This window comes from Boleophthalmus pectinirostris, unplaced genomic scaffold (genome assembly GCF_026225935.1).
Source record: "Boleophthalmus pectinirostris isolate CB_2022bp ecotype Guang Dong unplaced genomic scaffold, ASM2622593v1 HiC_scaffold_12, whole genome shotgun sequence".
In the NCBI taxonomy this organism is placed as follows: Eukaryota; Metazoa; Chordata; class Actinopteri; order Gobiiformes; family Gobiidae; genus Boleophthalmus; species Boleophthalmus pectinirostris.
The window spans coordinates 10265359-10281077 of record NW_026571018.1 but is presented as its reverse complement, the minus strand read 5'-3'; positions in this window follow the sequence as shown (position 1 = coordinate 10281077).

Genomic DNA, 15719 nt, shown 5'->3' with positions numbered 1-15719 from the left:
TTTTGGCGACGGCGAGGAGCAAACAGTCACAAAACAAGACTCTCGTAAATCTCTGAGGGGAATGGACCATAACATTATGACCACATCCTAAACCAGAAACACCCCGATCTCCACAGACCTGTTTGTGCGACAACATCCGCAAACACAAGAACTGCACAATCACCAAGCACCAAAACAGAACTATTATTCATTCAGATGTTACGCCTGTCCCACTTAGAAGCATTAGTCTAAGTCTTTGGATGGGAGAAAAACATGAGCACATTACCCCGATTTTAACGTCATTGCACTGGCTTTGGATTTGTTTTAGATTTTAAGAATTTATTGTTTGTTTTTAAAGCTTTGAATGGACTTGCCCCACAGTACGTCTCTTCAGATTTACTCTTTTGCAGTGTTGGGAAGGTTACTTTACTATTACATACCCCAAAATGTAGTTTGTAGCAGAATCCATTAAATTACTTTACCTGGTTTAGACCTGGTTTTAGTCCTGGTTTAGTCCTGGTTTTAGTCCTGGTTTAGTCCTGGTTTAGACCTGTTTTAGACCTGGTTTAGATCTAGTTTAGACCTGGTTTTAGTCCTGGTTTAAGTCCTGGTTTAGTCCTGGTTTAGACCTGGTTCAGATCTAGTTTAGTCCTGGTTTAGACCTGGTTTAGACCTGGTTTTAGACCTGGTTTAGTCCTGATTTAGACCTGGTTTAGACCTGGTTTAGACCTGGTTTAGATCTAGTTTAGACTTGGTTTTAGTCCTGGTTTTAGACCTGGTTTAGTCCTGGTTTACATCTAGTTTAGACCTGGTTTTAGTCCTGGTTTAGTCCTGGTTTAGACCTGGTTTAAACCTGGTTTTAGACCTGGTTTAGTCCTGGTTTAGACCTGGTTTAGACCTGGTTTTAGACCTGGTTTAGTCCTGGTTTAGACCTGGTTTAGACCTGGTTTTACACCTTGTTTAGGCCTGGTTTAGATCTAGTTTAGACCTGGGGATATAGCCCAAAATGTGAAAACAGGAAAATACCGCCGTGTAATCCATTTATTTCAACAAAGTAACTGTAATCCAATTACCACTCACTGAAACAGTAACTGTAACTGAATACAGTTACTCATTATTTGTACTCTGATTACATAACACCGGTACATGTAATCTGTTACTCCCCAACACTGCTCTTTTGTGCGTGCTCTGAGGTTCGAAATCCAGTTCCAGCTCGTGGGGCCTAAGAGCCTCTTTACACGAGAACGCTTGCGGTTAAAAACGACAAAATATTTTATCAGAAGTGCCTTTCGTTTGGACAGTGACAGCGTTTTTGGGGCTTAAAAATGCAAAAATCTGAAACCACCCTCCAGAGTGGAAAAGTTGAATTCAATCCGTCATAACGTTCCCGTCTACCTGCCCAAGACGCAAATCTATGGAGTAAGAAAGCTTTCAGAAATATTCACGTGCATAGGACAGAAATCCATGCATGTGGGAAATCCGTGCATATTAGGGAGTCACTGATTTACCCAGATACCACTGGAGGAAAAATTGTGATTGGTCCATTTCCATTCCATTATATTAACCCTTTGTTTCCCAAGAAATATTAGTCCAAGTTTTTAACAATGATCTATAAATTATACTAAATACTCACTGAATAAAAAATATTGAAAAAATATATTAGTAGTACAAAATTTTTTCAATATTTTTTTCTTGGGCCTTCGCTGAATACCTTGAAGGCCCTGACGGTTCCCCTCTTTCATCAGTAGAAATATTCCTGTCCTGATTCAGTCCTGGTTCAGTCCTGGTTTAGTCCGTATGCAGCATCTCAATCTATCTATCTTCTCAATAAATAATGCCTGTGAAGTGATGACGTATTTTTGAAAGTAAAGTTGCGTCTACGAATTTATATTCATACTGAAGAAAGCATAATCGTAAATGTTCATTTCATGATTAGAATTCTTGATGTCGTAACTTTTTAATTTGTATTCTGATGGATAAAATACACACACGATACATTTTAAGTATGACTGGGCTCATTTGAGAGGTTGTGAATATTTATTTTATGTTCAACTACAGCCAAATATGCATGGATTTCCCAAATATACATGAATATTTCTGAAAGCTTTCTTATTCACAGAAACCTGGCATGCATACCCAATTGAATTCCACACACTTTTGCATCACCGTATGCATGCAGAATTCCCCCGAAAACACTCGTCTAAACGCGGAATAAAAAATAAAGACGCCACTTTTGCATCTTCTGTTCAGACCGTCGTCATAAAACCGTAGCTTATAACGAGACTTAAATCCAGGAGGGACTGGGTTGTGTGAGTTGTGTCGTCCTCTGTGTCTTTTATTTATTTTATTTGACTTATGGTATTTACTGCTACTTTATGATTTTTATTTTTTGCTTTTATTTGATTTGACTGGTTTTATTGATTTAGGACTGGTATGACCAAAGTTTAGAAATTTACTTCATTGTTGTCTTCATTTTTTGATCTCTGTGCAGCACTTTGGAAACTGCTTAGTTTGTAAAATGTGCTATATAAATAAAGTGTATTTGGATTGGGATTTGGATTTGGACTCTGCCACACCTGTAATATTAAACCAGAAGATTACGCAATTACGCAAACTTTGGCTTTTAGATCTGTGCAGGTAGTAACATCATAAAATAAGAGGTAAAGAGGATTTGATGGGGCCTGTTGCTCCGGGCTGCAGGATTTTAGGGGCCCAGAATTGTACCTTTGTAGTTTTAATTTCCGTTGACGGTCCTGCTGAAGAGGCGGATAGTTCTACTGCTGCGGTGGAGCTGGAGCACAGGGTTGTAGCGTTTTATTATCAAGCTTCTCTAAATATGTTGCGTTAGGAAGTAGGAAGTCTTTAAAAGTCCAAAATCACCACCTGGATCTGGGTCGGGACTTCTGTGACGCACTTTGGGTTTAATGAGGTCCAATCTGCATCAGTGCTGCCGTAATGGCTCCCAGAGCAGAGTAAATGACACAGAGCAGAGGAGCAGAGGAAGTGCTGAGGTCCAGAGAGGAGGGGCTTCTCAAACTGTGGGGTACGGACCGCTCAGGGTTACGCTGATGGAGAGAAGTCTGGATTTAGTCTAATTTACTTTGTCTTCAACTGAAAAAAAAAAGGTTTCATGTCAACTTTTCCCATCCAAATACTGTTACAGCACACAGCCTGCTTATAGTTATGATCTGTGACACTTGTGGATCATTCTGTTATGTTCATTTAGATATTTTAAATCTCAAAATTCCCTTCAACATTCCCGACTTCAACATTAGAAAACAGCAGTGCCCAGTGGGAGCCGATGTTGCCGTAAACATCATCACAAAAAAGAGTCAGCATCTCCAGTGGATAGACACATATCACAGTGAGCAGGTGCGAATCCTAGCCTGATTCATCAGCAGGTTTCACTTCATGGAAACCGTCTGACCTCACAGCATTAGGATTCGTTCGCTCGATGGTAGGCAGGTACTTTTTTTATTTAACCAATCGCTGCTAATTGGTCGTGATGTATGTAATGCACACAAATCCCGTAGGAAGAAGGGCAATAATGTCTTTCCTCTTCATAAAATTCACCAAACATTCTCTTTGTTCCAACTTTAAATCCTCGATCTCGGGAATCGTTGCCAACACAGAATGTCTGTCTTCGTCTACATCCATCTCGACAACTTTGTTTACTGTTGTGCTGTACCACACAAGGGACCCAGACAGGCGCTTGAATTTGACGTTATGGCTTCACAGCTCTTTACTGATTGGCCGTTGCGTGGTCTACAACTTCTAGGGTTCTTGCAAACCATCTAGTGTATTCTGATTCCTGACCTAGTACCTGGAGAGAAATGAAATTAAACGGAGGCACTAAGTGGAGCCTATTAAGAAAATAAAATGACATTGAGTGCACTGGGCGTGTACCGGTGGTGGTGAAAATCATAGAACTATAATAAAATCTGGAAGATGTGCCCAAGATGGCGTTGTATTGTTTTCAATGGCCCATGCTCAATGGTGCATGGGCCCCAAAAAAAATTTTCTTTTACGCATTTACTTCCTCAATATGCTCCTCCCACCTGTGTGATGTCTGTAACGTGCACGGCATGGAGCATTTGGACCAATCAGTGCGAGAGCTGCTAGAGCAGAGCGAGCGCAGGGTCAGAGGGGCTAGTCTAAGGCTGTGTTCAGACTGCAGCCTGAAGTGACCCAAATCAGATTTTTTGGCCCCTATGTGACCTGTATCTGATCTTTTAATGACAGTCTGAACGGCACAGATCTGATTTTTTCAAATGTGACCCAGGCCACTTGGATATGTGCTCCTGAAACCGATACATATCTGATCTTTTGACATGTGACTTCAGTCTGAACGGTCAAAGTGCATTCATCCACCTACACGTTATCAACAAGACACAAACGTCACTATTCTGCGCTGAAGTAGGTGAAAATTGTTAATGAACTCTGTGTCACTGAAGTGAAGCACATCACCACTCACCACTCTTGGCTCCGTCTCCACATCCACACGTTTCTTTCAACGGACGTTGCTGCCACTGTCCCACAAAACACCACGGCCAAAAACCTCGTCCTTCTCCTTCTCAATCGCCTCCTTAAAACAAGTAAGTTGTTCATGTTCTGGCTCCGGTACGAGAGGAACTTTAAAATCGCCAGGTACTCAATGCTCGCGTCCATGTTTGGACAACTTCCGTAAACACAGAGCACGCTCGTTGTGGTTGACGTCGTCGTGTCTCCAGTGCACATGTGGGACACTTTAGGGTCATTTACTGTTCAAACTGGAGTCACATACAAGTCACATTTAATTGGAAATGTGAACGACCTGGCAAAAACATCGTATTTCACAAAAAAATCGGAATTGAGCATTAAGCCCTGCAGTCTGAACGTAGCCTTAGTCTTATAAAGCTAACTTTTAGGCACTTTGAGGATTAATTTTTTTTTTAAAGTTGATGTCGTGAAAATAGAAAAGAATCCGTAGAAATTCTGACCTTTGTGAAAGTTGTTGATGCCCTGTCAGCCAAACACGGACAGTTTGAATTCCTAAAAAATGCATTGCTCTTTGTTCGATAATTCTTTCTGGGCGGCCACCAGTCTGTCTCGAGCTGGGACAGAGGGGGAATGCCAGTTTTTATTATAGATCCATGGTGAAAACAGGGATTAACAATATGCTGCCTTGAAAATAAGCGATTAAAGTTTGCTCAAACATGCACGAATCACTCCAAATGCAACTTCGGGAGAGTAAAGAGTGAGAAGAAACAACTATAAAGGTTAAAAGCTCTGAAAACCTATGATGCAAAATTTTGTTATTCTCAAAAAAACAAATCAGCACTGGATGTTGTTTCATACACTACAAAAAAGACAATTAACTTTTGTGTTTGAAGTTTATATCCATGGATGAACATTGAGTAGGAATATACAATCTATTTCTTTTATTTTCTTTGCTCTGTTTGTTATGATACCAACAAACCATGCATGTCCCTGATTGGCTAATCCACCTGTCAATCACGCCCATTGAACTTGGGGGATTCACTGGTGACCAGACTCACATCTTCATAAAGTATCCCTGCGACAATTCTCCATAAATATACAAAACTGCACACAACAACTTCACAAACCTGATGGTGACCTAAATATGTGATGTGTTAGCAAATAATATCCCATAGAAATGTAAAACCTCGTCTTTAAAACAAAAGTGTGCAAATAAAATGTCTCAGTTGTACGCAAACCAGATCAGAACAGTTTTGAGCAGAGGCGGTTCTCACATCTCCAAGTCTGAGTTGTGTTTGAGTGTGCTGCTGCGTGTTTAACCTCTGCGTATGTTTTGTTCAGTTCTTTAATTGTTATCGTTTCCATATGGCTGTTTACTCATGTGTCCATTTTCTCTGACACGTTTTTCTTTCTCAGTTTGATCTTTATCACGTTTGGTTAATGATCCCTCTCAAAACTCAAAGTCTTTATCTGAATCAGTGGTCTGGGTTTGAACCTCAGATAAGCAGGAACATTAAGCTGTGGCCCTGCTCCTGTCTGCTCCTGTCTGCTCCTGTCTGCTCCTGTCTGCACTAAACCTGTTTCAAAAATGTGAAAAACAGTTTGCAGTGTCCTCTTTTAACTTAATCTTTTAACTTTTTTAAGTATCCAAATTATTCACCACATCACCGTCACAGTAATGATAACAACTAGCATGCAAACTGCGCGCATTCTGGACAGATCTGACGTGACTGATTTATCCGATGAGTTTATTTCTGTAGTGTGGAACCTTGGAGATAAGCAAGTGGCAAATGGTCAGAAAAGTTACAGAGTGCATCTTTAAAACAGACCTCTTCTGCAAAATCAACTTTTCAGAGCTTTAAATCATGTTATAGTTGTTGGTGTCAGGTGGGGACATGCAAGTCGAGACTTGGAGTCAGACTTGAGTCACTATTTTTAGGACTTGAGACTTGACTTGTTAAAATGGACTAAGACTTGGGACTCGACTTGGACTTGAAGGTCAATGACTTGAGACTTGGCTCGGACTTAGGCTTGAGAAAACTTGAAAAACACTTTGAATTCTTTCTATTCTGACTGTAATGATTCACTCTAGATCAGACGTGTCAAACTCATTTTAGTCCGGGGGCCATATCCAACCTACTTTGATCCCAAAGGGGCCGGATCAGAAAACTCATGTCATATAAACCCCAAAAATAACAATAAATTCAAATATTTGTGCAGAGAAACACAAATCTATTACAGAAATCTTTTTAAACTGATGAACTCTTAATTTTACAAAATATTATAATATTATGAACAACCTGAAACTTTAAGAAAAATGCAATTTCAACACAATGTTTTAACATGAACTTGTATGCAAATAGGAATAAGTCAATTTTTCTTGGAAAATCCTGCACTCGGCTCCACTTTTCTCATTTTTGACATTTTGCTGATGAGTGTGTCCTGGTGAACAGTCAAAACGATCGTCCTTTAAGAGCGTTTGGAAAGAGACAAGTCTTCATTTGTGCTGCTCTGGTGGGAGGGGCCACGTACAGAGGTGCTGGAGATGCTGATATGCTCAGCGCCACAGAAAATTACTAATATTTTAATAGAAAATATAATTAAAATATTCTAGAAGAAAATCAGCCGAGGGCCAGATTAAAGGTCTTGGAAGGCCAGATCTGGCCCCGGGCCATGTGCTTGATGCTCCTGATCTAGACTCTCAAGACATTTAAAAAGGAAACATTTGCATTTCTACTACTCTTATATACTCTGTAAATACTTATATATAAATATACTATGACTTTATAAGTACAATTTATCTTAAAAATCATATAAATTGCAAAAATCTACTTTGGTTTAAAGACTTGAAATGACTTGAAGCTCAAAGCAGACGAATTATGCCACAATCTGCCAATGGATCGTGGATGCCTGGGCTAAGGAATCAGTCTGAAGTGTCGTTCCATTTGTTTCGTTTAATGTGCCTTATGTATGAAAATAGACGAGAGAATTCAACATTATTGACATTGGGTCTTATAATCCGAAAAATACTATAATCGTTTTAGATGAATATTGAGATTTAAAATGTCTGAATTATAACACAATGATCCAGGGGTGTGGTAGATTATAACTCTAGAGCAGACACAAGCACAATATGTCCTCTTTAACCTGCTGGTGCTTGAGCTGCTGCTGCGCTCGGTCTGATGGTCAGGAGATACTGGGGTCACTGAGCCATGGTGCGTTTAAGTGCTGTGATGCGTTCAGGCTCAGAGCTGCAGACCGTGAATCAGACACACGCCACAACAAATGATTATTCTAGTCCCCCAGCAGGTCTCTTCAATATGTTATTTATATCACTGACCAAAATTTTAAATATTCTATTTAGATTTTAAGGCATTTTTGGTTGGTTTCAGTTTTTATTCTCATGATCAGCATTAGTATTTGTTAAAATGTTTTATGCACTACCAGTCAAAAGTCGTGTTCGTAGTACTCGAGACTGGTCTTGGTCTTGAGACTGGCCTCGAGGCCATTTTTTTTACGGTCTTGGTCTCGTCTTGAACTCGAGTGCATTTGGACGCAGTCTTATCTTGGTCTTGAAGGCGCTTGGACTTGGTCTTGTCTCAGACTCGAAGTCTGACAGTCAATCAGTGAGATTATATTTGATTACGGCTGCTGCTGTCGGCAATAAACCTGCACCGGTGTGAATGGGGCGCGGCTTCTCACTGCAGCCTGTGTGCTCGTTTGATATACATGTCCCAAAATAACTGTAAAATACAAAAAAAATAAATTACAAAAATTGATAAAGATTTGGTCTCGATGGTCTGTGGTCTCGGTCTTGTCTTGGTCTCAACCTTTAAAAGTCTTGGTCTTTTCTCGGTCTTGACCCTCTGAGGCAGGAGTCTCCAACCGTTTTTCCTCCGCTGAGTTACTTTTACCAAACAAAAATGCCATACTCATTTTAGTGTTCGTACATTTAAGTACATTTAAGACGGAGTACAGTTAGACGTCTATAAACCACAAACTATTATCCATTTATTTATTTATATTTAGATAGGCATCAAAATTATACATTTACAACGGCAAATAAAGACTGCTACACTGGAAAAAAAAAAAAAAAATCTAGTTTAAAATGATTTAAATTGAGAACATCTCCAGTTTTTATTATAGATTCCATTGCCATAAAAAAAAAAGAATCATTATCCTTTTTTTTTCTTTTTTTCTTTTTTTTTTTGGTTTTGGAGCCAAATAATGAAGAAAATTGTTGTTGTTTTTTTTTGTTTTGTTGAAATTTAAACTTTCTTAATTCAAGTCATCTTAACTTGGCTAGATTTTTTTTTTTTTTTGAAGTGTGGAAAACTCTGATTGAGGTAATTTCCCTTGTGGCTCCATAAAGTTTGTCTGAGTCTTTGTCGAAGTCTAAGAGGCCCACACTTGGACCATGGACCAAAGTTTGAGAAACACACAAGCGTTAATTAAAAGTGAAGACCTCCGTGATCTTTATCTGTGCGCAGCAGCCAGCCAGTCTGCCTCACACCCGCCGCCATCTTGAGCTCTGAAGTGTTTCTGTCTCTCAGTCTGTCTCTGTAACATCCACTGCCTTCTGATGATATTACAGCAGAACAGAGGATCGACACTCTGCAGCTGAAGTCGTCAACATCTCCCGGGGCTGTGACGCTAACTGAAGGCACTGCTCTGTCTGAAGCTCGGTTGCTCAGTTTAGACCTGATCTGAGATTTATTTTAACACAGTTTGACCGGAAAGAACTGATTTAGATCTAGATATAGAGCGGTAGATCTCACACTGACTACCGCTAGTCCGAGTTTAGTCCTGGTTTAGTCCTGGTTTAGTCCTTGTTCAGTCCTGGGTTCAGTCCTGTTTTAGTCCTGGGTCAATCCTGGTTTAGTCCTGCTTTAGTCCTTTTTTAGTCCTGGTTTAGTCCTGGCTCAGTCCTCTTTTAGTCCTGTTTTAGTCTTGGTATAGCTCCGGTTCAGTCCTGGTTTAGTCCTGGTTCAGTCTTGGTTCAGTCCTGGTTCAGTCCTGGTTCAGTCCTGGTTCAGTCCTGGTTCAGTCTTGGTTCAGTCCTGTTTTTTTCCTGATTCAGCGCTGGTTTAGTCCTGGATTAATCCTGATTTAGTCCTGATTTAATCATGTTTTAATCCTGGTTTAGTCCTGGTTTAAGTCTGTTTTAGTTCTGTTTTCCTCCTGGTTTAGTCCTGTTTTAGCCCTGATTTAGTCCTGATTTAATCATGTGTTGGTCCTGGTTCAATCCTGGTTTAGTCCTGCTTTAGTCCAGTTTTTTTCCTGATTCAGCTCTGGTTTAGTCCTGATTTAGTCCTGATTTTGTTATGTTTTAGTCCTGGTTCAGTCCTGGTTCGGTCCTGCTTTGGTCCTGCTTTAGTCCTGGTTCAGTCCTGTTTTAGTCTTGTTTTAGTCCTGGTGTTCAGTCCTGCTTTATTGCTACTTTAATTCTGCTTTAGTCCTGGTTTAGACCTGTTTTAGCCCTGATTCAGTCCTGAGTTCAGTCCTGTTTTAGTCCTGGTTTAGTCCTGGTTCAGTCCTGGTTCAGTCCTGATTTTGTCATGTTTTAGTCCTGGTTCGGTCCTGCTTTGGTCCTGGTTCAGTCCTGTTTTAGTCTTGTTTTACTCCTGGTTTAGTCCTGGTTCAGTCCTGGTGTTCAGTCCTGCTTTAGTCCTACTTTAGTCCTACTTTAGTCCTGCTTTAGTCCTGGTTTAGTCCTGCTTTAGTCCTGATTCAGTCCTGGGTTCATCCTGGTTTAGTTCTCGGTTGAGTCAGTCTGGGTTCAAAACACAACATTTAGTATCATAGTCCTACAAAATTAAATCGTACCTTTGAAATATTCGGCCTTGTTCTTTCGCTCACAATCAGAATCCCTGTTTTTCTAGATTTTTTTGAGCAATTAAACCACTTGTAAATGAATAAATATAAAGTAGAGCTGTTTAATGTCACACTGTGGAACATTTCAGGCAGATCAGTGATAAATCCACAGAAACAAAAAGGTGACGGACCCTAAACGGAAAACTTACACAGTGCGGCTTTGAACTGAAACAGACGTGGTGTGGTTTGGGAGCGGTGGACCAGAGGAGGGGCCGGTGGTCCGTGGTCCTTGTGTTCGTGTCTGGTGGTCCGGTTTTCGGTTTGGTCCGTTTCAGGTTCGGAGGTGATTATGTTGTTTTTGTCACTGAGAGTCAGACTGTCTGTCTCTGACCCAGCGCAGACACAGCTCCGGGTCACTCCTCAAACGCATGGGGTCTAACGGGGGCCAGCGGGACTAAACCAGGACTAAAACAGGACTAAAGAAGAACTGAGAATAAGGACTAAAACAGAACTGAAGAAGGACTAAAACAGGACTAAACCAGGACTAAAGAAGGACTAAACCATGACTAAATTAGGACTTAAGAAGGGCTCAGAATAAGGACTAAACCAGAACTGAAACCAGGAATTAACTAGGACTAAACCAGGGCTGAGAATGAGGACTAAGCCAGGACTAAACCAGGACTAAACCAGAACTAAACTAGGACTAAATCAGGACTAAAGAAGGGCTGAGAATGAGGACTAAACCAGGACTAAATCAGGAAAAAAACAGGACTAAACCAGGACTGAAAATTAGGACTAAACTAAGTCTAAACCAGGACTAAACTAGGACCAAATCAGGACTAAACCAGGACTAAACCAGGATTAACCCAGGACTAAACCAGGACTGAAAATTAGGACTAAACTAAGACTAAACCAGGACTAAACTGGGACTAAAGAAAGGCTGGGAATGAGCATAAAGCAGGACTAAAGTAAGATTAAACCAGGACAAAACCAGATCTTAGAATGAGGACTAAACAAGTTAATGATGCAAAAATAACCTGAGCAGAACCTCGGCTCCAGGTCATAACTGAAGACTCGTTGGGGACTTGGACTATTTCTGTTTCTTTCAATTACAGATCCACTGATCACTGCTTTTTCTGTCAAGTATAATTTCCTAAAAGCTGCACTGTGTAACTTTTTGGTGGGGGGTCCTTCACCTGCTTGTTTCTATGGATACGCCATTGCTCTGCCTGAAATGTTCCACAGTATGACATTAAACAGCTCTACCTTACATGTATTCAATAACAGGTGATTTTATTGCTCAAAAACGCCTTGAAAAACAGAGATTCTGACATTCAGCGGGGTCGCCTCTCCACAGATCTGACCTGCCAGAACCACAAGCTTTGAAAAAAAAACTTTCAGAGGCCATGATTGACAGGTGGATTAACCAATCAGAGAGACACGTCAGAAGCAAACATGGCTGCTTAAACATAAAAAAAACTGAGAAAAATCAACACTGAGAAACAGAGCGGATTTTGACAGATTCAACAATCGAAGCACCAAATTATTAACCTGATTCATCAGCCGGTTTCACTTCGTAGAAAGCGTCTGACCTCGCAGCATTAGGATTCATTCGCTCGGGTAGGCGGGTACTTTTTTTATTTAACCAATCGCTGCTATTTGGTCTTGACGTATGTAATGCGCCACTAACGGGGCTAACTGGTATATTAAACTTTTCCCAAATCCTGTAGGAAGAAGGGCAATAACGTTTTTCCGCTTGATAAAATTCACCAAACATTCTCTTTGTTCCGGCTTTAAATCCTCGATCTCGGGAATCGTTGACAACACAGAATATATGGCTCTTTGCTGATTGGCTGGTGCCCGAACTCGCACTTCTGGGGTTTTTGTGAACCGTTTAGTGAATTCTGATTCCTGACCTAGACGCTGGAGAAAAGTTTATTTGAGCGGAGGCACTGGGTGGCACCAGCCTGGCTACCAAACTATTACTTATTTCAGGCAAAAGAATTTATGCATTTTGTTTTGGATGTTTTCAAGAGTTTTCTGCATTTGAGGAATGAATTTTGAGTGATACAAATTAGTGTCTTGGGTTGGATCAGCACAAATTTGTAAGGAGTTTTTTCCAGCTCTATGGTCCTAGTTCCTTCTGGATTCTGGAGAATGTAGAAGGGACACACTGTGAAACATTCCAGACAAACCAATAACATCTCCTTGATGGACCCTCCACCCAAAAAGTTACACAATGCATCTTTAAGCGTTGCTATGGTCCCCGCCCTCCGGTGATCATTATGACAGTGTGAGGAAGCCCCCGTCTCTGGATCATTGTCCCGTCTGGAGACTCACAGGGGCCAGAGACGTGTCCTTTAGCCCCGGTGTGTCCATCACCTCCAGGCTTTGTTTAAAAGACCAAATATAGTTTAGATTTTTGTAATTTATGACTTTTAAACGAAATTGTACTTAAAAAGTCTTGGTATATTTATATATGAGTGTTTATATAAGAATTGTAGAAATGTTAATTTTTCCTTTTTAAATGTCTTGACAAGATCTTATTGTGAAACATTACGGTCAGAGCAGAAAGAATTCAGATTTAAAAGTAAGGTTTGGTCATGAAGTCTGCATTGAAATGGAAGATTCGTGTTCTATATATTTTATGTAATTTATGTAATTTATGCCTCTCTTTACCGTTGGTTAAAAATAGGGACACCTGGGACATTTCTAGTATAAAACTGGGACAAATCAATGGTTTTGTATAAATCTGCTGGGACAGGGGACACAGGGCTCAAAAGTGGGACTGTCCTGGGTAAATATGGACATCTGGTTACACTAGACCTGCTCATTTTTAAACTCTATACATCTTCTCAATAAACATTTGGATCATTTTAGCCCTGGAACTGCTCATCTCTAATGAACTAAAGGTAAATTTAGGAAATATAGTGAAATATAGGATCTTTAAGTTGACCAAGAATTTCAGCCCTGCTCTTACAAAAAATGACACTAACTAAAAATTAAACAGTGACAAAACAAGGACTAAAAGACGGCTGGAATGAGTACGACAGGGACTAAATCAGGACTAAACCAGGACTAAATCAGGACTGAATCAGGGCTAAAACAGGACTGAAACAAGACTGATCCAGGACTGAATCAGGACTACATCAGGACTGAACCAGGCCTGAAATAGGACTGAATCAGGACTGAAAGAGGACTCAAAGGGGATTCAACCAGAATTCAACCAGGACTCAACCGGGACTCAACCGGGGCTCAGCTAGGACTCAACAAGGACTCATAAACCAGGACTGATCAAGGACTAAAACAGGAGTGAAATAGGACCGAAACAGGACTGAAAAAGGACCGAAGCGGGACTCAATCAGGGCTTAAACAGGACTGATCCAGGACTAAAAGAGGATTCGAAGGGGATTCAACCAGGACACAACCGGGGCTCAGCTAGAACTCAACAAGGACTCATAAACCAGGACAAATCCAGGACTGAAACAGGACTGATCCAGGACTAAAAGAGGACTCTAAAAGGGGACTCAAACAAGACTCAACCAGAACTCAACCAGGACTCACCCTGGGCTATAATATAGGACTTTTAATCCCCACGTGCGCACCCCTGACACTGACATGTCAATCAGAGAGACAGCCGTGATAAAGACTTTAGGCCCCCACGACAGGGACACAGGGTCACACCAGCGGCATCATGGGAAAATGACAACACCAAACGGCATCAATGGTTCTCAGAGTTTGGTACTGGGAGCCGTGGGGGAGGAGGGGGATGGGTGAGTCTGACTTGATTCTTGTTTCAACTTAGTTAAATCCAAATTAAGACTCTTTTGAGCTTTAGGCCGTGTTCTAATGTTGTTAAGTCCTCAAAAACAGACCTGGAGTTGGTTCTAGCAGCTGAAAACCACCTATAGCTCAAAATAATACGACGTAAAAACAACTACTACTTCCAGTCTTAGTAACAGAGAGTAAATAAAAGTATTAAAATCACAATTGTGTTACAAAAATATGAGAAATTCCTGGATTGTGTCGTCAGAGGTAGAGGTTTTCATTCAGTTTGGTTCATGTCTCTGTAATAACTGGGCCTATCCACATGAAACATAAACCAAATTGAATATCTTTCCCATCTTGTCACCACAAATAAACCAAGCTGAAATGATTTACACCTCATTTGCTTCGGAAAGCGGTGCCATTACTCAACCCTAAAGACGTTGATTGTTGTCAGCTGAAAGGACTTAAGCCATAAATATGTCAAGTTTGTGAACTCACCAACAAATTATAAAGTGGTGGAGAATTTGTGTATTTTCTCAGTTTGGATATTTATTTGAAATCTCCCATGAGGTCAGTCGTGCAGCTGGAGCAGCCATAGGAGGCCCGCAGAACCTTCACAAAAACACGGAATTGAACCCGAGACCTCGCTGTGAGTGGGCACGAACCGTTGAGCCATCGTAGTGTGGTCCAGATCCAAACTCATGGGTCATTACTGGGGATGTAACGATATCCAAACTCTCTCGGTACGATATTTTCACGATATACATCTCACGGTACGATATTTATTGTGCTTCTGCATACTGCCATGACCGAGTAAATATATTTTAACCACAGACTGTGTAAAGAAGTGGACTAAGTGAGTGTGACATCAACAATAGCGTTCAGCTCCAGTCAAATGAAGCTCACCGAGGCAAGGAGTTATAGGACAAATTCGGTGCAGACTTTTATGTTAGGAACAGGAATCGATTTTTTGGGCAAAATTGCGAAATAAAAACACCAGGATCATGTAGAGCGGGTTAATATGAACATTTTAAGTCCAAAATTAGTCCCCTCGTTCAGACATGGTTTAGTCCTGGTTTAGTCCTAATTCAGTCCTGGGTTAGTCCTGGTTTAATCCCTCCTTTTGTCAATTTGTTTAGTCCATGTTCAGTTTGGTAAAGTCCTGGTTCAGTCATAATAGATCTGTCCTGATTTAATACTGGTCCAGTCCCAGTCCAGTCCTGGTTTAGTCCTGGTTTAATCCCCCCTTCTGACAGTTGGTTTAGTCCTTGTTCAGTCTGGGTAAAGTCCTGGTTCAGTTACAGTAGCTCTGACTTAATCCAAAAGAACTAAGATTTAAAAGTGTTTAGAACTGCTATTTCTTCATGTAGTTTGCACCAAAACGAAGCAAAGGATCATGGTCGATGTAGTTCCCTCTGTTTTTTTACCTTTTGCTGCTCCATAACAATGAATTTAAGCAAATAAACTTGTGATTCGATATATTGTGATGGTCCATGATATTATTGAGAGACTTTTGACGATACGATATCACAATATTTTGGTTATTGCTACACCACGAGTCGTTAACACTGTTTACTTTTTTATAATTTTTTATGTAATCTTTACTTTACCAGAGCAATCCCAAATAAACGCTTTTCAGTGGGAGACCTTGCCAAAGGGAACCTCAGCAGACTTAAAAC